The sequence below is a fragment of the Pogona vitticeps genome, chromosome 4, assembly GCF_051106095.1.
Source record: "Pogona vitticeps strain Pit_001003342236 chromosome 4, PviZW2.1, whole genome shotgun sequence".
Classification (NCBI taxonomy): domain Eukaryota; kingdom Metazoa; phylum Chordata; class Lepidosauria; order Squamata; family Agamidae; genus Pogona; species Pogona vitticeps.
In genome coordinates this window covers 174,639,800-174,661,672 of record NC_135786.1, presented here as the reverse complement: position 1 = coordinate 174,661,672, position 21,873 = coordinate 174,639,800, and the positions used below count along the sequence as shown (strand labels likewise).

Here is a 21,873-nt window from a genome sequence, read left to right as displayed (position 1 = left end):
TAAATTGCTGTAAGTCGCCCAGAGACCTTTGCGTAGTGTGGGCGGCATATAAGTTAAATTAAATAAATAAATAAATGAAGTAATCGTCATTATATAGGTGTGGGTGCCACTTCAGGAAATTGTGTATCAAGAAATACATTTAAGAGGAAGTAGTACAAGTCACATTTGGTCTGTTATTCAACAAGTACTCCAGTTGAAGAACATAAGAGTACATAATGTCTTACATTCAGAGTAGCATCAAGCGATAAATGTACTTTAAAGGAAAATTTGGCTGATATCATGTAAGTGACTTTGGATGACAAGTTACATGTGCCTCTTTTTGACAGAATTTAATGAAGCTATCAGAAGACATCTCATTGAGTTCTTGAAATGGAATATTCATTAACCGTGTTTAAATAAGGCAACTATGTCATTCACGCAATGTATGCCTCTGATCTTCTAGCAGGTAAACATTATGATGTTGGGCATGTGTTTTATTTCTTTCAAGTTGTAAGAAAAACATTTTGGCAAAAATATTTAATGGATAAAAAGTTGGATGATAACAGGTACAAGCTGTTTTGAGACTGCAGAATCTTGGTCAGTAACTAAATATATTAACAGGAGTATCTTCTGAGTTGAACAAGTGCAGGAGGACCAGTCCAACAGCATTAAATCTGTGTATTGACTTTGTTTCTGCAAACAAGAAGTGCCTCTAATCCTTGCTTTTGTGAACAAAGAAAGAAAGAAAGAAAAGGTTTTAGTGGATTTTTTTTATTTTTCGTGGGAAAGTATTAATGACTCATTTGCCTTTTATGTTAGAATGACCATCTTAAGGTGTGTTGTGATGAGGAAGGTGTCTGCCAAAAGTTCTTTTTTTACCACTGAAAGAGGGAACTAATGTACATTGCTTGATCCTTATTATTTGATTATTTAGTTGTTGATTTGCCATAACTGAATGGATAAAATAATCCAAGTGAATATCATGTAAGATGACATGAAACTTGTCTTGCTGTTTACTTTTTGATGGCTAGCTTGACATTGCAGTTATCTTCTAATCAGTAGAATTTAGCTTTGTGGGGGGGGGGAACACAATCATGCAATAGTAAAATTTTGTTTTGAATCTGCTTACAAGAGCATTAACACAACATTCAGTATTTTTATTGCAACTGCTCTAATGGCTTAGAGCAGCCTTCTCCACCGCAGTACTCTTAGATGCTTTGGACTACAGATGTTAATTATATAATGTTTTTATATCTGAAAAGGACAGCAAATCTATTTCTGTCAAGAGTTACATTTCTTCAGGTATACAGTAATCTGTCTGCGTCTCACTGGCTGTGGTGAAGCTGGAGGCATTGGTGGACAGCACCAAGAGAGGTCTAGCCCCCACACCTTTTCTTTTTCAATGAAATCTCTTTCTCTTGCACTAAATCATGGGATGCTAGAAAAGGAACAGATCACTCTTGCATTTGAGGAATGCTTTTGAAATTAGTCAAAGATCTGTATGACATCAGGCTGAAGGTTACTTGCATCCCAAGAGTTCACTGTTATGGTGCTGCAGGTTTTCCATCTCACAGTTGTTAAAATAGAAATGATAGTCGGAGAATAAAAAATAAACATTTTGTCTAAGAGAACTAAATCTAAGGTTGTGTTGGCTGCTAATGAGCATTTTTATACCACAGCCACTTTGGAGATTAAGATTAGGCAATATGGGATACAGCACAGAAAGAAAGTTTTTTTTTATTGGAACCAGATAATTTTTGAAGGAGAAATTTCTGTGTGCTATTACCAAATACTGAAGATAACATAAAACTAGATTACCGTGTTTCCCTGAAAATAAGGCAGGGTCTTATATTAATGTTTGCTCCAAAAATGCATTAGGGCTTATTTTCAGGGGATGTTTTATTTTTGTCATGTACATTTATCTACATTTATTCAGATACAGTCATGTCGTCTGGTTGCGGCACAATGATGGAGGATGGGTTTTTATTTAACTAGGGCTTACTTTTGCGGTAAGGCTTATTTTAGGAGCACCCTGAAAAATCATACTAGGGCTTATTTTCAGGTTAGGGCTTATTTTTGGGGAAACAGGGTATTGATTGGAGATATGTAGCCAGATATATTGTTGATCTTTGAATCAATGTGAAATTTAACTGCCTTCTCCACTATAGTAAGTAAACAACTTCAAGCTACAGTGATTAAAAAAAATTGGTGGGAGGACTAAGGCAGCCACATCATCTGTTAAAAATCGCTTATGATTCCCATACATATATATTGTAAAGTGCCTGCACGTGCAGTCCTAGAAAATTTACTGAAAATGTGATTTGACATATCATATATATATATATATATATATACACACACAAAGACACACATTTATACAGACACATTTGGTGGAGACACAGGAGAGGGCCTTCACTGTCAATGCACCATTTAAGATATTTTAAATAAATATACTTCTGGAACAACTCCAGGTCAGCATACGTAAAGCAGCATGTATATTGCAGGAAATTTACGGTATTAATATATGTGGTATAGTCGTCTCTTGGTGCAAATTGATTCCTTTATGTGCCACATAATCAGAATTTTGCAACCCTTCCATGGTTCCAGTTAATGAAACCATCTTCAGAGACCTGTGTATTGTCATCAAAAAAATGTTAGTGGATATTGAGAAAGAGGTTTTTCAGTAATAGTTTCCTAGTTGTGGAATGTCTTTATCAGGAAAACTCACCTAATGTTAATCCTACAGTTTGATACTGGCTTGCAATCCTTTATTTCTCCAGCATTTTAAACATAAGACCTTCTAGCGTCTTAGCTCTGTAATGTTTCTATTTTGCTGCTGTTTATCTTTTTTTAAAACACATTTAGGTTATTTTTATTTTAAATTTATGTTCATTTTAAATCTTATTTTTAATCATCTAGAGAATGCCAGTTACTGAAAAATACTGTTGATTAATAATAAATAAATAAATAAATAAATAACTGGGGAGTTTGTGTGGTAAAAATAGAGACTTCCTTGAACATAACATTACAACTGCTTGTGTGATTTTACCATTTAACAGCCAACTACTGTACTTTGACTAGTATCCTGTTCCTCCTCTTAGAGTGTAAAAACTCTGTGTGCAGAGCATTCTGCTTGAACTCTGCTGAACTCCAGCTTGCAGTTACTGAAGTCAGAGAAAGTTCTCATGCTTTAAACTGGCATTCTGCTCACACAAAGGGTTGCTGATTCACCCTTGCATGAATAGTAGAGTAGGGGAGACTATGTGTGGGACAGACTATTCCACAGCAGTTTGCAAGCAACAGGGTATCAACCTTAGATACTGACACTTGATAGAAACCAGCACACACTGTTAAGAGGCTGCTCTAGAGAAACATTTGGTAGGCAAGATCGACCACCCAGCCTTGTTTTGCTGCTGCTTGTTGCCTTCAGAAGCCTGTACCTCCTTGCAGGATCAGGCCACTAAGTGGTGTGACTCAGCTTTTTCTAGTCAGCTGGTACCAGCCTACTCCTTTTCCTTGCATGCATCACTTCTGTGCAACTGGGGGATGGGGGGAGCAGCACTCCACGCAGATGCTACTAGAAGGGATGCCTTTTTTAAGGGTACCTGCTGAAGTGGGAGCTGAGGGTAAGGACCAATTCCTGCTGAGTAGAGGAATGGGAAGGACTCTACTGCCTGCGTGCCACTTCAGTTTTTTTGTATGTGAGCCACTGCAGAGTGGCAGAGAGAGATGAAGTGAACCAGCAAGTTCCCATCAAAACCTTTTTTAGCAGGGGGAGGTCTGGAGTGGGGCAGCAGTTTCAATACTGTGTGTGAGGGGTGCACAACTGAGTTCTGGTCACATCCACCTTGTCTTTTATTTCAAGTAGCAGCAAGCTCCTCTGGCCAAAAACTGCTGTTCTTAAATGCTAGGTTGGTAAAGGGAAAACCAATAGCCATTCAGTGAACTTGCTGACCTGGCCTGTATTACAAAAACTTGGCTGAAAGAAACTGGGGATGAGTGGCTTGTAATCTCTACCCATCAGCTAGAGATTTGTTCAGCAGCAGGCAAGCCAAAGGGGACAGGGAGGTGTATTTGCAGTGGTCTATTCTGATTCTGCCCCCCTTATCAAGTGCCCTGACCCACAGTCTGCTGGGATTGAGTGTGTATACGTAAAGGTGGGTGCTGAGGATAGTACAGTGGGGCCTTGACTTATGAACGTCCCTACTTACGAAAATTTCGAGTTATGAAAAACTCCGGCCGAAAAATTTTGCTTCTACTTGTGGCCAGAGCTTCAACCTACGAAAGAAAAAAGGCAGGGGAAAAGGGCGGGAAATTTAAGTTTACTAACTGTTGATGGTGAAGAAGAGGCTTCTTCTTTGCCCCAATGGTTAGGAAAAGGGATGCTCAGCCTCCCGGGCTTCCAACGCCGCCCCGACCGCCGCACTGTGTGTTTTGGAAGCTCGGGAAGCTGGCACCTGGTGTGGCGGTCGGAGCAGTTTTGGAAGTCCGGGAAACTGGGCTTCCAAAGCCATCCCCATTGCCCTCTGCTGTGGGAAAATATATGCTTTTGTCAGATATGTGTCTGTGGTGTCAGCAGCCATTGTGGGGAACCGTACAAGTCACGTATGGCAAAGGTGGATGATTAACCTGTTTGCTGGTGTATTCAAAAATTATCTGTCTCTGAGTTGATTAACTTGCCTGTGTATTTAGGAATTTCCTGTTTCTGGGTAAATTGTATTAACTTATTTGTGTACTTAAGGTGTTAACTGTCTATGTTTACCCTGCTCTGTATTCAGGAATGTTTACCAGCCTGTCTGTTGATTCTGGCTGTGTATTCAGGAAATTAAACGCCTGTGGTTAAAATAGTATTGATTAACTAGAGCAAATGTAATAGGAAAACAATAAAAGAGGAGGAGGGGAGAGATCGAGAGGTTCCCTCTGAACAGCTGCCTTACATTCGAGTGTCTTGTCTCTTCTTTTTCCCCTTGCTGGTCAAGGGGCAGGTTTCATCTACAAATTCCTGCACTGAGACTTCATCTGCAAGACCCCTACTTCCCCTCATCTTGCAGATCCCAACACTCTGCCTCCCGCTCCCTGCTGCCTCTTGCAGCGGCAGAGGTAGCAGGGACGGGAGGCAGAGGGCAGCGAGGGTGGCTTTGGAAGACAGAGGGCAGTGCGGGCAGCTTTCTTTCTTTATGTGTGTATGTTTGTATTTATTTATTTATTTATTTATTTAGGTGGGTTTTTCCCCCTTTGGCTGAAATGGATTAAATGGTTTTCAGTGCATTCCTATGGGAAACGGTGCTTCAACATACGAAATTTTTGAGTTACAGCCACCATTCCAATGCGGATTAATTTTGTAAGTCGAGGCACCACTGTATTTTGTTGATGTACTGGCCACCCTGCTGCTCAGCAGACGTCTTGATGAGCTGCTGACTAGGTGTTGGTGGTAAAGATGGAAACCTCTTGGCTTTTGGTGTTGGGAGATTTCAGTATTCATGCTGAGCACATCATGTCCTAATGTAGTAGCTGGTCCCATTCATGCTGCAGGACAGTTTCCGGATTTGTTTTTCTGTACTGGTCAGGTTGATGGTGATCTGAGTGTACAGTTCTCTATAGTTCTGCTGTCATGAATAGATCAGTACCTGATGGTTTTTGGACTCATTGCAACTTATAACCTTTGTAGGGGTGGGAGACTGATTTAGATGGTTCGCCCGAGGAAAACGTATGGATCCTTATGGTTTCTTGATGGCTTTTGAGGAGTTTCATGTCACCTAGTTGCTCCTAATCTTCCCTTCCTATGGAATGGAGACAAACTAGCGTCATGGTTTACTAAGGAGCTGGCGGTGATGGAACGAGTAGGATGGATATCAGAGAGCTAATGGTGGAGAAGAGCAAATCTGACCAAATGCAAACTAGAGCTCATTGGGAAATCTAATTTGTGGCAATGCTGGCATTGGAAAAAAAAAAAAAGAACCATTTTCTCTTCCAGCACTGCATCTGCTCATAATCATCCAGTGGAGCTGTTTCAAGTGGTCAAGGGCATTGGTCCAAAAGAGGAAACAGCCTACCGTGAACAATTTGTACGGCAGTTTGCAGATAAAATCACTCAAATCCATTCTGACTTTGTTGTAATAATTGAGACACTTCTATTTGATATAACTGTGGCTCTTGTCTATCCGGTTATATGTTTCAGTTTGTGCAGCAGGAGAATGTTGACAGTTACTTGTATGGTAAATCCTTACCCATCTTAGCTCATTAAAGCAGTGACAGGAGGTCTGGTGGAGAGTGGGTAAAGGCCGTGGTGAATGTCTGTCTCAAGAACGCAGAATCTAAAAGAGGCTGTTGTAAGAACATTATTGAAAAAGCTTTTGAGCCCCACAGTGCTAGATAACTACTGGGAAGTCTTTAATATCCCATTTCTGGGCAAGATGTTTATGCAGGTGGAATTTATCTCGCTCCAGAGATTAATGGATCAAACAGATTATCTAGATCTGTTTCTGTCTGGTGTTAGACTTGATTTTGTAGACAGCTTTGGTTACGTTAATTGATTACATGTTCCTGGAACACAAGTCAATGGCCAGGGCATGGACTCACCTCCCTCTATTGCCATATCTACATGAGAATTGGAGGTTGTTCATAATTTTGTGTACCTTGGCTCAACCATCTCTGGCATTCTCTCCCTAGATGTCGAGCTGGATAAATGCATTGGTAAAGCAACTACTGTGTTCTCTAGACTCACAAAGAGAGTATGGCTTAATAAGAAGCTGATGGTATATACCAAGATCCAGGTCTATAGAGCCTGTGTCCTGAGTACACTCCTGTCCTGCATTGAGTCCTGGACACTTTGTGCATGGCAGAAGAGAAAGCTGAACACGTTCCGTATGCATTGTCTCAGACGCATTTTTGGTATCACCTGGCAGGACAAAGTTCCAAGTAGAGTAGTCCTAGAACGAGCTGGAATTTTTAGCATTTATACATTACTGAAACAGCGACGTCTACATTGGCTCGGGCATGTCGTGAGAATGGCTGATTTCAAAAGATCTCCTGCATGGAGAATTAGTGCAGGGAAAGCACCCCAGAGGGAGACCACAGCTGTGATAAAAGGATATCTGCAAGCGGGATCTGAAGGCCTTAGGAATGGACCTCAACAGATGGGAAACCTTGACATCTGAGTGTTCAGCCTGGAGGCAGGCGGTGCTGCATGGCCTCTCCCAGATTGAAGAGCCACTCGTCCAGCAGGCCGAGGCAAAGAGGCAGTCCTGAAACCATCAAGATCAGGGAGCTGGACAGGGGACAGATGGTATTTGTTTTTGGTGTGGAAGTGATTGTCACTCTTGAATTAGCCTTCTCAGCCACACTAGACAGGGACAGGAGACAAGAGGGCAGCAGGGGCGCCTTCGAATTTCCCGCCCTTTCCCCCCGCCTTTCATAGGTCGAAGCTCCGGCCGCAAATTGAACTAAAATTTTGCGGCCGGAGCTTTTCGTATCTCGAAATTTCCATAAGTAGGGACCTTTGTAACTCGAGGCTCCACTGTATGGGGGTGGGCAAGTTGTAGCTCTCTGTATGATATTGGACTGCAGCTAACCATCATTAGTCTTAGCCACCACAGCAATAGTGAAATATCATAGGTGCTGTGATCCAGTGTCCTCTGGAGAGTCAGACATCCCAAACCACTGCTATATGAAGTGAGTACAGAATGAGAAACAGTAGGCCAACCTTCTGTTTAAGCCCACAAAAGTTACTACCCTGTTTCCCTGAAATTAAGACCTAACCTGAAAATAAGCCCTAGTATGATTTTTCAGGATGCTCCTAATATAAACCCTACCCCAAAAATAAGCCCGAGTTAAGTGAAGCCCCACCCTCCACCATTGTGCAGCAACGAGAAAAAGATGACATGACTATACAGTGGTGCCTCGCTTAGCGATCGCTCCATTTTATGGCGAAATCACTTAGCGATGGACTTTTTGCCATTGCCAGAGCGATCGCTTAGCGATGACCCCTATGGGTAAAAATCGTTTTGCCATGATCGCGGGGACGCGATCATGGCAAAGTGCCCATTTTTAACAGCTGATCGGCGGTTCTAAAATGGCCACTGGAAAAACAAAATGCCGACCGCTGTTTTGCCTCGCTTTAGAGGCACCCAAAATGGCCACCGCTATGGAGGATTTTCGGTTACAGGTAAGTTTTTAGCTCATAGGAACGCATTAAACGCATTTTAATGTGTTCCTATGGGCTTTTAAAATTGCTTAGCGATTAAATCATTTAGCAACGTTTTTTCCTGCACGGATTAACGTCGCTAAACGAGGCACCACTGTATTTTAATAAGACATAAGACATAAGACATAAGAAATTTATTTGTCATTGCGCTCACAAGTGGGTGCAACGAAATGAGGTGCTCTTCCCCAAGGTAAAACTGGACAACACTACAAAAAAAAAGTTAAAATATACACAACTTTCACCATCCAAATATAGATACCCCGTTTTCTCTCAGCAATTAAAAAGTCCACCAAAAACTTATGGCCCCGCATTTAAACTCAATACTGCACTTGGGTAAAAACTGTTCTTGAATCTGCTTGTCCTTGCTTTCAATACCCTGAATCTCCTTCCTGATGGTAATAGTTTAAAGAGCTGATATCCCGGATGAGAGGAGTCTTTCAGTATGTTAGATATCTTCCTCTTACATCTGTTCTTATACAATTCTTCCAAAGAGGGGAGTGAACAGCCAATGATGTTTTGGGCCGTCTTGATCACCCCTTGAATTGCCTTTTTCTCTGCCACTGTGCAGCTCGTGAACCATACACAGAGACAGTAGGATAATATACTCTCAATTGAACTCCGATAGAAGGTGATTAACAAACTCTCAGTCAATTGTTGCTTTCTAAGAATCCTTAGAAAATACAACCATTGTTGTGCCTTCCTGATTAACGCAGCGGTGTTTGCACTCCAAGTCAGGTCATTTGTTATGATAGTCCCAAGAAACTTACATTCAACCACCTGTTCCACACAAACTCCATCTATATACAGTGGCTGAATGTCTGCTCTTTTTTTCCTATAGTCCACTATGAATTCCTTGGTTTTTTGGATGTTAAATAAAAGATTATTTTTTTTGCACCAGCGGGATAGCTGTAATACCTCGTCCCGATACGCAGACTCATCATCCCCAGAGATAAGTCCTACTAGTGTAGTATCATCTGCAAATTTGATAATCCTATTACTGGGATGGTTATTGGTGCAATCTGATGAATAAATGGAGAACAGTAGTGGACTAAGGACACAGCCTTGTGGAGTGCCAGTGCTGAGTATCTTGTCAGTAGAGATGTAGTCATTCAGTTTAACCCTTTGTGGACGATTTGTTAAAAAATCCCAAATCCACAGACAGATAGAATCTTGAAAGTCAAGATCTTTAAGTTTGTCTATTAATCTGTGGGGTATAATGGTGTTAAAAGCAGAGCTAAAGTCCGCGAACAGCATTCTTACATAATTCCCTTGTGTTTCCAAGTGGGATAAAGCCATATAAAGCACAGTATTGATCGCATCCTCGGTTGATCTATTTTCTTTATAAGCAAACTGAAGCCCATCAAAGGAATCAGGAAGGCAGGAGATAATATATTTCCGAACTAACTGCTCAAAGCACTTCATTAAGATTGAAGTTAGTGCCACCGGCCTGTAGTCATTCGGACTGTTTGTAGGCAACTTAATAAATGTTGCTTGTTGTACATGAAAAAAAATAAAACATCCCCTGAATATAAGGCCTAGCGCATTTTTGGAGAAAAAATTAATATAAGACCCTGTCTTATTTTCGGGGAAACACAGTAGCCTTTGAGTTCTTTTATTGGATTGCTAAGAGACTAGTAACCTGCATTGTTACGTGGGAAGCTCCCATCAAGCACTGAGGCACTTTCTTTTTTGAGCAGAAAGCTGGATGAGGCTAAGCCTATTTAGTCAATGAAGCCTTCCGGCTTTGTCCTTTTTCCCTGGAGAATCAAATTTGGGGGACTGTAGTAGTCTAAGTTGGGGGACTGGGGAATCCCATAATGGAGAATCCTGGCATCTGTGATACAAAAAAAAAGCCCAGTGGCACATCCCTAGTTGCTGGATTCCACCTTGCACAAGGAATGGGAAAGGAAGAACCACATGTAGAATAGCCTTTTGTGCAACTCCTTTGCAAGCAACAGGATATAAACCTAAGTATTTAGGCAGACGGCTTTACAATTAATGTGTGTGATCTGGGTGGCTGAAGAAAGAAAGCTTGATCTTGCAAATTCTTTGGCATAGGATTGCATGGCATCTCAATGAAATGGGTCAAATATACAGACAGGCATTTTTCAGTTTGTATTACAGTAGTCTGCAGTTTCACTCTGCAGCTAACTCAGTTGCATTGTCAATCTTACATATTGTTGCAGTAATTTATTGTAGCAAAGTGTCTTTCATATGCTGCTAATCATAATGGAATGTCTGTTTTTATCTGCTAGCAAAAGCAAAATATGATACTGAAACATTTCTTCTCTTTTCAGTGGTAGTTAACATTCATATTCTTCTGCTGACTTTGTGTTCTCTCTTGTTTTGTAATATTTTCTCTTAAAAAAAGAGACTAGCTGCAAGATTTTCTTTTAGAGAGCTCTCAGACTATCAATAGCTTGTTCATGCTGCACAACTCAGTAAAATAAAAAAAAATCTTGACATTTTTTACTGTGGAGAAAAAAATATTTGGTGAAGTTTTGTCTACATTGCAGTGCAAGCCTTGTAATGGAAATGCAAAGTTAAGATTTGGGGTTGGAGCAGTAGATCAAAAACGTGCCTGTTTAATTCTTTGTAGTGTTAAGATTTTAGACACTCCATGATTTCACTGGTCATGCACTTCTGCCTTGGTCTTTTTTATCAGCCCCTGGAAATCCTGATCTCTTCTATTAAAAGTAAAGAATGTACAGTAGTTATTATCCAATAAAACATGGTGCAGGACCCCCACTAAAACCAGAAGTAGTGTTTTTATTTTGTAGATTTTGTTTAATTTACAGACTGATGTCACTTGTGGTGGGTCTTGGTGGCAGAATATTTGTTCCTGGACTGTCCATTGAACACATCCCTGTTTTTAAGTGCCAGAATCAGGGCGGATTTGATTTCAGACACAATTTAGATTTTAAAAATCAGAGTGTTGACTATTTAAATTTTAAATAATAGTTTGAATTGTGATTTAAATCAATTTGATTTTAAAAAATAATTATCCACCCTGGCTAGAAGTGTATAACTAACTGCACTTATCTCTTATAAGATGGGACTTCAAAAGGTAGCAAATACTCATCTCTTTATTACCACTAAAAATGACTGTTTGCAGTTTGTGGTGTGATCAATGGGGTCTCCTGTGCACCTCCTAGTGATAAACGGAGAACAACAGCCTTTCATTGAACATAACAATAAATAACTGTGCTATTAAGCCAGTCCCAACTTATGGTGACCTCCTAGGGTTTTCTAGGTATAGAGTACTCAGAGGTATTTTACCATTCTCTTTTTTAAAAAAATATGTCACTTTTCCCAGCCCCAATAAATGGATTGGCATATTGATTTATTTATTTGAAAGTAGATCTGATAGGAAAATCATTAATGGCCAAAATCCTATTATGTAACTACATTGGGGCAATGGGAATGATGTCATTTGCATTTGATTTTGTCTCACTGCATGCAAATTGTTCACAGGCAGAAATCAAAGCAGTAGCTAATTAGTGGCAATCGCCTGGTGGTGGTGATGTTATTCCCACTACGTTGACATAGCTATGCAACAGGATACTGTCCTGTGTTTTGTAATAATCAAAGTATTACTGATACATATGCTCAGTTTTCACAATAGGCTTCATAATGCTGAATTTTTACTATAGTTTGCTGAAACCTATTTTCAGTTATGGATTATAATATCTGAGTTTTTCATGTTTTGTGATTCTTACATGGGTGCAATTGAAATAGCAATTTTTAAAATACTTTTGTTAGTTTTAGCTAGGTAAATGTTAATGAAGTTATATTGTTTTTCAGATGTACCCTTGAAAAATATTTATCGGCCAATAAAATGCAGACATTATGAAAATTATCCAACAAACTGTAAAACGAATATGTCAATTTATTAAGGAATTTTAATTAGAAGTATAAATAATAGCACTGTTGCTAGAAAGCAAATTCAGTAGCATGGGCAACTGAACTGTGGTTCAGCATGATACCCATACAGTTATTCCACAGGCACTACATGTTCCCCTCCCCTGCCTCCTCTGGGCAATCACCCATTCACTGACAGGAGTGCAATTCCCTTTTCTGCCTCCTCAGGTGATCGCCCACTCAGACAAAGTGGGGTAGGGAAGCCCACACTGTTGCTAGTGAGTGGTGGATTGCCTGGAGGAGCAAAGTGTCCTGCTGCCAGTGAGTAGATGATCGCTCGAGGAGGTGGAGGAGCGATGTGCACTCCTGGCAGAGAGTGGGTGCTCACCCAGAGGAGGCGGGGGAGCAAACTGTGGGTTGTGCTTATCTCTAAGCAGTACCCATACATGTACACTTTGTTCCCATTATCCAACTTCATATCCTTCAAAAAAAATCTGATTCAAAATCCTAAAGATTTTTAATATATATATTTTAACTGGAATTTCTCTTACTTTTTTGTTTCATTTACCAACCCATGCACCAAACAGCAATTAATTTAATCATGTTATTTATACTTGCAAACTTAGAATCCCTATAAGCATTCTGCATCTGCTGGTGAGAGATCATCAGTGTCATCCTAAATTGTGGAAATATGGTCAGCAGTGAATTAGGTGCTGTAGAGAAGGTCAGGTATATATTTTAATACATAAGCTTCTGGGAGGAAAAAGCAACTTGGGAAGGATTTGGAGCAGAACAGTTGTGGGCCCATTGGCTTGGGTTAATACTGAACCTTTTAATAGGGTGTTTTGCTTTAATTTTTACAGTCTTCATTCTAGACTAAATTTGTGAATAATAAATTCAAGAATAAATTATTTTATATTCTGCTATCATATTGTGTTTAAGTTGTTCTATTTAATGATGCAGACATATCTTCATACATGAGAAGGTTTTGTTATCTTCCTGTCATTTTGATGCTTATTAGCAGAAGTGTATTTTGTACCAGGTTTTATAAAAGGTACAGTATAAAAATTGCTAGTTGTGTTCAACAGACTACTGATGTTGACAGACAAAGATGAACACTGGTTTAATTTTGCACTTCAACCTTGATGTTTCTAAGGTTTGATTTGTATATGTTTCATATTTCAGTGAGATGTTGGGAAGATTTCTTAATGGATGAGATGGCAAAATATGACAGTTACAGTGATTTCTTCTCTACTCCATCTGAACTTTAAATTATTTAAGTGCATTTATATTTTATTTATTCAAGAAGCTTAAAACACAGTCTTTATATAATTTTTTAATTGCACCAAATCAGTGCAGTACATTTTGATGATATATTGTAACTGGTCCAAGGTTTTTTATCATCAGTTGAGTTTCAGGAGAGAGTGAAGACTTGAACATGAGTTTCTCTATTCTATGTCCAGTATTGCAGCTAACTTATCACACAGGATCTTTCTGGAAATGTTTTAATCAGGTTTGGTAAAGGCAGTTTGTAAAAATGAAAGATTTTCTGGAATCTTAGTTTCAGTCAGTTAAATATAGGGCAGCAATCTTATGAACTAGAAAGGAAGTCTGTGATATGCTATGGGAAAAGGCTGAGGCATGAGAAAAGAGGGTGCGAAGACTGCTGAAAACCAGTCAATGCATTCCAATGAGGGAAATACCTGATTGTGCAGCAAAGATCCTCCATAGGCCGGCCATTTTCCACTCCCTGTCTTGCGAAATGAGGTCAGCAAAACAGAGGGAGCCATTTTGAGAGCCGCCGATCAGCTGTTTAAAAATCGTTGTGAAAAGGAAAATCGGTTCCCGAAGCAGGGAACCGAGTGTCGTGAAGCGAAAAAATCCCATTTGAATCATCGTTTTGCAATCGCTATAGCGATTGCAAAAACATCGTCATCAAGTTATTTCGTCATCTGCCGGGGTAATCGTCAAGCGGGGCACCATTCTATGACATTCCTCCAGCTGAAGGACCACTGCTGACAGATAGCTGAGCCTCCTTACCTGAACAGGCAAGGACTAGGGGGAAGGAAAGGGTGGGTAGCCGGCATCCATATCAAGAAGAATACAAACCCTCTTTGAGCTGGGCAAAGGCTCATGCTGATGGACCTGAACTGTGGGGACTCTCAGTGAAGATAACTGAGGATCCCACTGAGGGGAAGGGTGCCCAATGACTGGTGTATACCCGTCAACCTGCTTCTTCCAAGGCTGCTGGTTTTCTGCAAAGCTGTAGTGAATAAAGCACCCATATGTTTAAACCACAAAGTTGAGCCCATGGAGTTTGTGCCAAGGAACCCAACTGTTGCCAGCTCCACAGTGCTGGAGGCTGGCCACACCCACATCATGCAAAGCCATAGCTTGTTTTAATTCTGATCCTGTGCCAGAATTATAAGTAAAGTGGGATGTGAAGTTGCTTTTCAGGATTGAAGTTGCTTTTCAGTAACTATAGATTATTACTATGATTGAATGTACAATGCAGTGCCAACAGTTATGGGTGTTGCTGTGTCTTAATTATCCTCTCATTGAAACTATAAGTTAGTTCTGTGCCCACCAGGACCCCAAAATTATTTACCAAGAGGTTGTTGCGCCAAGAAGGGAGATAATTTAGGAACATATTCAGGCCAGTATTGAGCAGATGTAAAATAAAAGCTGATTTAACAGTTCTAAACCATAGTTAGTATATCTTAAAGTACAAAATATGCTGTGTTCTTAAATAAGCTAAGCATAAACCATGGTTTGGTCTGATATCCAAACCGAGGCTTTATCATTACTTTGCACAGTTCTCCCCCACCCATCATCATGTACTAATGCCTGGTGACAAACTATAGTTGGTTGTTAGGCTATCAAGACTGAATAGAATGCATTTCGTCTTCCTTGCTCCAGATCTATGTACAAGAGGAGGACACCAGATTATTTTACTTTTGAACTAATCAGTAGGTTCCAACTACATTAACACTTTGGAAACTCGACTTTGTGTTTTATTTATTCTGTGCTTAGTTAAAACAAGCCAGAACTATTTGTTTTATATCCTGGCTTTATATCCTGTTGCTGATGACAACAAAACACAAAGTAGTTCAAAAGCAGAAACTTTCAATCCCTACAACACATGAAATTAGGGCTGTATATTTGAGTGTAAGAAAAAAAGAGGCAGATTACAGTTAATTGATAGTCTTATTTGACTCCAAACCAGATCAGATATTCCACCAACTTTTGATGTTTGAAAAATTGGTGCAGCTGCTTAGCACAAGAACCTTTAAATTATGTTTTTCTTTATTTCTTTTTCCATCAGATTTTTTTTAAACTACTTTTGTAATTACAAAAGTAAAGCATTTTTGTAGTGGGTATGTTCAGTTGATAATATTTCACAATAGTTAGATACAGTGGTGCCCTGCATAGCGACGATAATCTGTTCCGAAAAAATCGTCGCTATCCGGATTCGTTGCTATGCGGGGCAAAAAAAACCTATAGGAACGCATTAAAACACATTGAATGGGGGAAAAACTCACCTTTAAGCAAAAATCCTCCATCCAGCCACCATTTTCGCTGCCCAGTAAGTGAGGAAAGGGCGCGAAAACACTGTGGGTGGCCATTTTGGAACTGCCGATCAGCTGTTTTAAAAACATCGTTATGTGATAATCGGTAAGCGAAACGCGATCGCAAAAACCTCATCGCTATGCAGATTCATCGTTAAACGAATCGCTCATTATGCGGAGCACCACTGTATTTCTTTTTATTTGAATACAAACATATCATGTGGGTAGGTACGTGAGTATTTTGGTTGTTCCACAAGAAAGGTCAGTGAGACCTTAATGTGGTTCTCAAGGTCGAATGCTAAGGCAGTGCCTGATAGTTGCAAGACCAAATCCAATTAAAATAAGTGAAAGTCATCTCCTTGAGATCTCTGGCTTTAGATCAGAGCTGTAATAGAGTAAATGGCATTGTTTATCTTTGAGCAGACAATCTCATACTTTACAGAATACTGTACTAGGATTATTCTGCAAATTGGATAACCCAATGTTGTGACGATCCTAATCCAAAATACTTGCTCTCAAATCTTTTTAGAACTATTAAGGAAGTAAGATATGTTTGGTGCTAATGGTTTATGGATCACATCTTAAATGCCATAGAAATCAATTTGGTAATAATTTCTGAATCTTTTCCATTAAATAAATTAACTAAAGGAAGATAAGAGGACTCTTCCTAAATATCAGCTGTAAATCTTAACACAAGAATTTAAAATTTCATCAACATAGTGTAAAAGGTAGCAGCTCTGATGATGGGATAAATCAGGAATAATTATGTTTGAAGTCTCTTTTAATTGTCTGCCAAATGTTGAAAACCTTTTTATTTTGTTACAGTTCTAAATGCTCATGACATACACTTTACTAAGAAGTTAGTATTTCAGCAAAGAAACTGATGTGATTCTATGAGTCCTTCATCCTAATTAACACCAATTGAGGTCTAGTACGTGCTCTGGTCCATGGGGTCACGAAGAGTCGGACATGACTAAACGACTAAACAACAACGACTAGGGATGGGAGGGATGGAAATACCCGGCAATTCAGAGGGTGCCTGGGATGAGGCAGCATCCAAACCAGAGGGGGGAAATTGGCCTGCAGACTGCATGCAGCTCCCATAGCCATTTTTGCAGCCTGCATGGAGCCCTTCCCTGGTTTCTCCATGCTCAAATGATACGTCCCCAAAGTAGAAATCTGATCTTTTCAGTTTTGATTTCTTTTTAAGACATTTTCTGAGTTGGATGCAGCCTGCAGTTAGTGCTAGGAGTGAACATTTGGCCCCAAACAACATTCCCTCTAATTTTCACCTCTGCTGGGTGGGGCACTTACTCTCTCATGTGCGACCCCCCCCCCCCCAAACACACACACACAGAGGGTTCTGTCATGGTTGCAGCCAAAGGGGCTGAAAACAATTGCAGCAAGTGCAGGGAGGAGGAGGAGCCATGTGGGGAGGGGGCAGAATCTCATGTAGGCACACACTTTAGAGCAGACCTGGGCAAAGTGCGGCCCGAGGGGCACATACGACCCACAAGGCGCTCCTGTCCGGCCCACAGACAGTTTTGAACATCAAACCATTTATAGCTTTTTGTCTAAAGTTGATACATTGCTTATCTTGAACATACTGCAAAAAGCCTCTTTAGTATTTGTGAAGATTAGCAAGTTTAAAATAAAAACAATCATAACATCACTGTTTGATTTTATTTTTAAGTAAAGTTGGTTCGGCCCCCGAACACAGTTCAGATTTTTCATGTGGCTCCGTTATAGAAATTAATTGCCCACCCCTGCCTTAGAGGAAAGCTTGGCCCTAAATCCACCAAAATTGCCCACCCTTTGTCTAAATAATAGAACTTTGGCTCACAGGTTGCAAGTTTAGCTTCTACCTCATGGATCTCCTTGAGTATTCACTTTTATTTTCTCCGTTCTCCTTTCGCTTTTCATTGTGGACAATTTGATGAAAAGCAGATGCTGTTTTTTCCTTGTTTTATTCTTCATCATTTTTATTTCAAATCCATTTTGAAGCTACACAAGTGACTACTTATCCTTAAGTGTCAGCATTCAAAGAACAAAGTAAGTCTCTATCCTATATAAATTTTTAAATTAGCAGAGGATTATCCATTATATTCTGTTGTAGCAAAACTAAAAAATATTCTGGTGCTTGAGAGGCAAACAAATTTATTATAACATAACTTTCTAGTATTGCTAATTTTACTGGAGAAAAGAAGGAAGGAAATTTACTTGAAAAGAACCCGAGATTTAAAACAATTTCTTTTCTTATGAAGAACATCCTTCACTTGCAGAGCCTTCAAAAGTAACTATTCTGTAAAATGTTACTTTAATGGACAGGTAACCTTTCCATCTGACTAAAATTTGCTCCATGTTATTGTACATTCTGCAGGATAGTTTTATTAGGAACTATCACATGGATATCTAAGCAAATGATGTGTTCATCTAAAATGACATAGATTATTACTTGGAGTTCTAGGCATACTGGAAATCAGAAACCTGAAAGGCAAAGCTGCATTAAAAAACTTGTTTGGATTATATAGTTACAGTTATCTGGAAGTAAATCCATTGGGAGAAATCCTAGAATACTATTTATTCATCATAAGAAATTCATGTATTCTGACTTTGAAATGTTACTGGTTAGTCTTAATGAAGCTTGCCCAAAGTATAGAAAAGAAGGGACTTTCTTGGCTGCAATGATAACTTAGCTTAAGACATTTTGCTAAAACATTGAGTAGCAAGTATTTAATTGCAATGATGACAATTTCTGTCTTAAGTCATAAAATACTGGAAGGTCCAAGTCATGAAAAATAGTTACCTACACATGTAGCCATAGTGGTTAGACTTCTAAAAAGCACAGCATATCAGCTTCTAAAGTTACTGTAGCGGGCCACTCTCAAGCCTCTACCAATACAGGCCTCCAAGAGTGCTCACTACTATTCTTCACTTGCTGCCACCAACCTATCCTTAGTACTCACAAAGGACAAGTTTTTCTTTCAAACAAATAAAGTGTTTATTGATTTGTACAAAATAAAAAGGATGAATCACAGGTAAAATCAAGTTGTTAATCACGTTTCTCAATTGCTAGATCACACAGACTTTTCCCTCACTGACGATCTCTCTCAAATCTATCTCACTCTCTCAGTCAACTTCTCTCATCTTTTCAAACTCTCCAAAACTCCCCCTTTCACACATCACACACACCTTATATAATCCAGCTCCTCCCCCTTTTGCATCACCCTCCGTCCTCTCATTGGCTGAGGTTCCCCTGCCCAGCTGTGACGGACAGGTGAGAGCAGAGCTGTATGCCACAGTTACATTCCCATTTCCCACTGTAGGTCATGTCAGCCATTACTGTACAGTGAAATTTAGTCACAAGCTCTCATCTCATGCATAGGACAGCTTTTGGAAATTATCTGATTCTGTCTGCAGAAAGGTGCTCAGCCATATATAATGGTGGCTTACTTGTGTGCACATTTTAGCTCTCACGTTCCCCGGATCCTGGATATTTCAGTACTACAGAGTGTGCTGTTACAAAAGTTTCTGATGAAAACTAGTATGCATAATATGGGGTTTTAAGCTTTCTCTGGTCTAGTAAACAGGAAAATAAAGTGATGCTGTCCCAGCAGATCATATTTTTCTCTATATCAGGAGCAAATAATTTGTTTCAGTCCTTGGGCCAAATTGCTCCACAGTACGCATATCAGAAGTGACGTGTTGGCGTTGTGGAGGGATGTCGTGGCGCTTCGGGCTAAACCGCAGAAGCCTGTGCTGCAGGGTCAGAAGACCAAGCAGTCATAAGATCTAATCCACGCGACGGAGTGAGCGCCCGTTGCTTCTCCCAGCTTCCGCCAACCTAGCAGTTCGAAAGCATGCAAATGCAAGTCGATAAATAGGGACCACCTTGGTGGGAAGGTAACAGCGTTCCGTGTCTAAGTCGCACTGGCCATGTGACCACGGAAGATTGTCTTCAGACAAAACGCTGGCTCTATGGCTTGGAAACGGGGATGAGCACCGCCCCCTAGAGTCGAACACGATTGGACAAAAATTGTCAAGGGGAACCTTTACCTTTACCTTTTAAGCATATCAGAGAGTAAGTACAAACTGTGGATATAGCCAGTCCACTATAGATATACACAGACATTGATACACTTGCCAAGACCCTTTTCACTCACTCACATGCAGTTACATACACATCATATTTTCTGACTACAGTGTTTTTAAAAGCATCCATGTATGTTAAGTACTATTTTATAAAGCCATCTTCCAGCAGGGAAGCAGAAACTTTTCAGGGGAAAGTTGAAGTGGTAGAGGGTTTACAGAAAGGTAAGAGGACCTGTGCTTCATCAGACCAAAGGCTATTAATGTAGTGGCTAGCAAATTTCCAATGGAAAGCTTATCAACAGGACAAGAGTATAAGTGCACCATCCATCTTGCATTCCCTAAAAACTAATATATAGATGCATATTGATTCTGTTACTTGAGGTGATATTTAATCACATCATGCTGCTGACTTTTTTTTTTTACAACGTGTAGTCAGTTTCCAGTTCTGGCAACAGTCACTTGATTTGGTAATAATGTTGGCAGTCTCTCAACAATAGTCGCAGAGTGCCAATGTATTTTGAGTTTGTTATGATAATACCATTAAATCATTTCCAACTTATAGTGACCTGATGAATTAATGAAGTGAAGAAAGTCCTATCATTCATAGCTGTACTCCAGGAGCCATAATTTCCTTTATGGAGTCACTCTCATGTCAGGTCTTATTTTCCTGCTGCCTTTGAGCTCCTAGTATTTTCATATTTTCCAATGAGTCTTGCCTTTCTCAAGGCATTATATATAATAGCTTCAGTTCAGTCATTTCTGCTTTTAGAGAAAGTTCATGGTTGATTTGGTCTAGTACCCACTTACATTCTATTCAATATCTTCCTTTGATCTCAGATCCATATACAGTGTTGCCCCGCTTGACGATGATAATGCATTCCATTAAAATTGCTGTTAAGCGAAATCGTTGTCAAGTAAAAAACCCATTGAAATGCATTGAAAACTGGTCAGTGCATTCCAATGGGGAAAATACCTGCTCGTCCAGCGAAGATCCTCCATAGGAGAAGCCATTTTGCATCGTTGTCTTCCGGAAAACAGCAGGGAACCATTTCGAAAACCCGATAATCAGCTTTTTTTAATCGTCATAATGCAGGGGGAAAATGGTTCCCGTAAAACAAAAAAAACCATTGGAATCATCGTTTTGCAATTGCTATAAAAGGTAAAGGTTCCCCTTGACAAGCTTTTTTTTTTTGTCCAGTCATGTTCGACTCTAGGGGGCGGTGCTCATCCCCGTTTCCAAACCATAGAGCCAGCGTTTTGTCCGAAGACAATCTTCCATGGTCACATGGCCAGTGCGACTTAGACACGGAATGCTGTTACCTTCCCACCGAGGTGGTCCCTGTTTATCTACTTGCATTTGCATTCTTTCGAACTGCTAGGTTGGCGGGAGCTGGGACAAGCAACCGGCACTCCGTCATGTGGATTCGATCTTACGACTGCTGGTCTTCTGACCCTGCAGCACAGGCTTCTGCAGTTTAGCCCGTAGCACCACCATGTCATCTTCAAGCGATTTCGACGTCTAACAGGGCAATCGTCAAGCGGGGCACCACTGTATTTGTTTGCTAGTGGCCCATGGTAGCTGTAAAGTTCTCCAAAAGGAAATTTAAAATAATGCTTTTCACTGGTGTACTTGGAACACCTGTTGAATTAACTGTTGTATAATTTTCCAGATCCTTTTTTTTTTGTTGTTGTTGTTGAAAAAAATGTTACTTTGGCCATTCTGCCAAGTCCTCTAGTATGGAGAGATGATCTTAGAGACATGTTTATCATTCTAGTTAGCTCAATAGCAATCTCACACTTGCTTTCATTAAGAACTCTTGATTGGCTATACTGTTTGGACTGAGTTATTAATTTGTAATTTTTCAGTGAGGTCTAGTACTTATTCTCTTGTCATCAATAATTGTTTCAATTGCTTATTCTTTTTTCTTGGAAACATCAATTCAGATGTTAGTATTTGCCCTATATCTTCATCAATAAAGACAGATGAAAAGAATTGTGTTAGCTTCTCTGCAGTATCTTTATCATATTTCAGAATGCCTTTAATTTCATTGTCAGTCAGTGACCTACAGCCTCCACAAATGGCTTTTTGTTTCTGATATATTTAAATAATTAATTGATCCACTTGGCTCTCAAATTACATATGGCCCTTAAAGTACATGTATGCATCCC

General features: G+C 39.9%; 1 protein-coding gene across 4 annotated transcripts in view; it reads left to right on the top strand.

Annotated features, from left to right (window-relative positions):
* The window catches only part of SOCS6 (suppressor of cytokine signaling 6), a 65,162-nt gene that overhangs the window by 32,912 nt on the left and 10,377 nt on the right, over nucleotides 1–21,873 (top strand). For 2 of the 4 annotated variants that reach the window (XM_020796638.3, XM_072998756.2), the window contains one exon: nucleotides 327–445. The exons of the other annotated variants lie outside the window; for them this stretch is intronic. The gene's annotated coding sequence lies outside the window, so the exon portion shown is untranslated. The remainder of the gene's footprint in view (nucleotides 1–326; nucleotides 446–21,873) is intronic. 4 annotated transcript variants of the gene reach the window in all.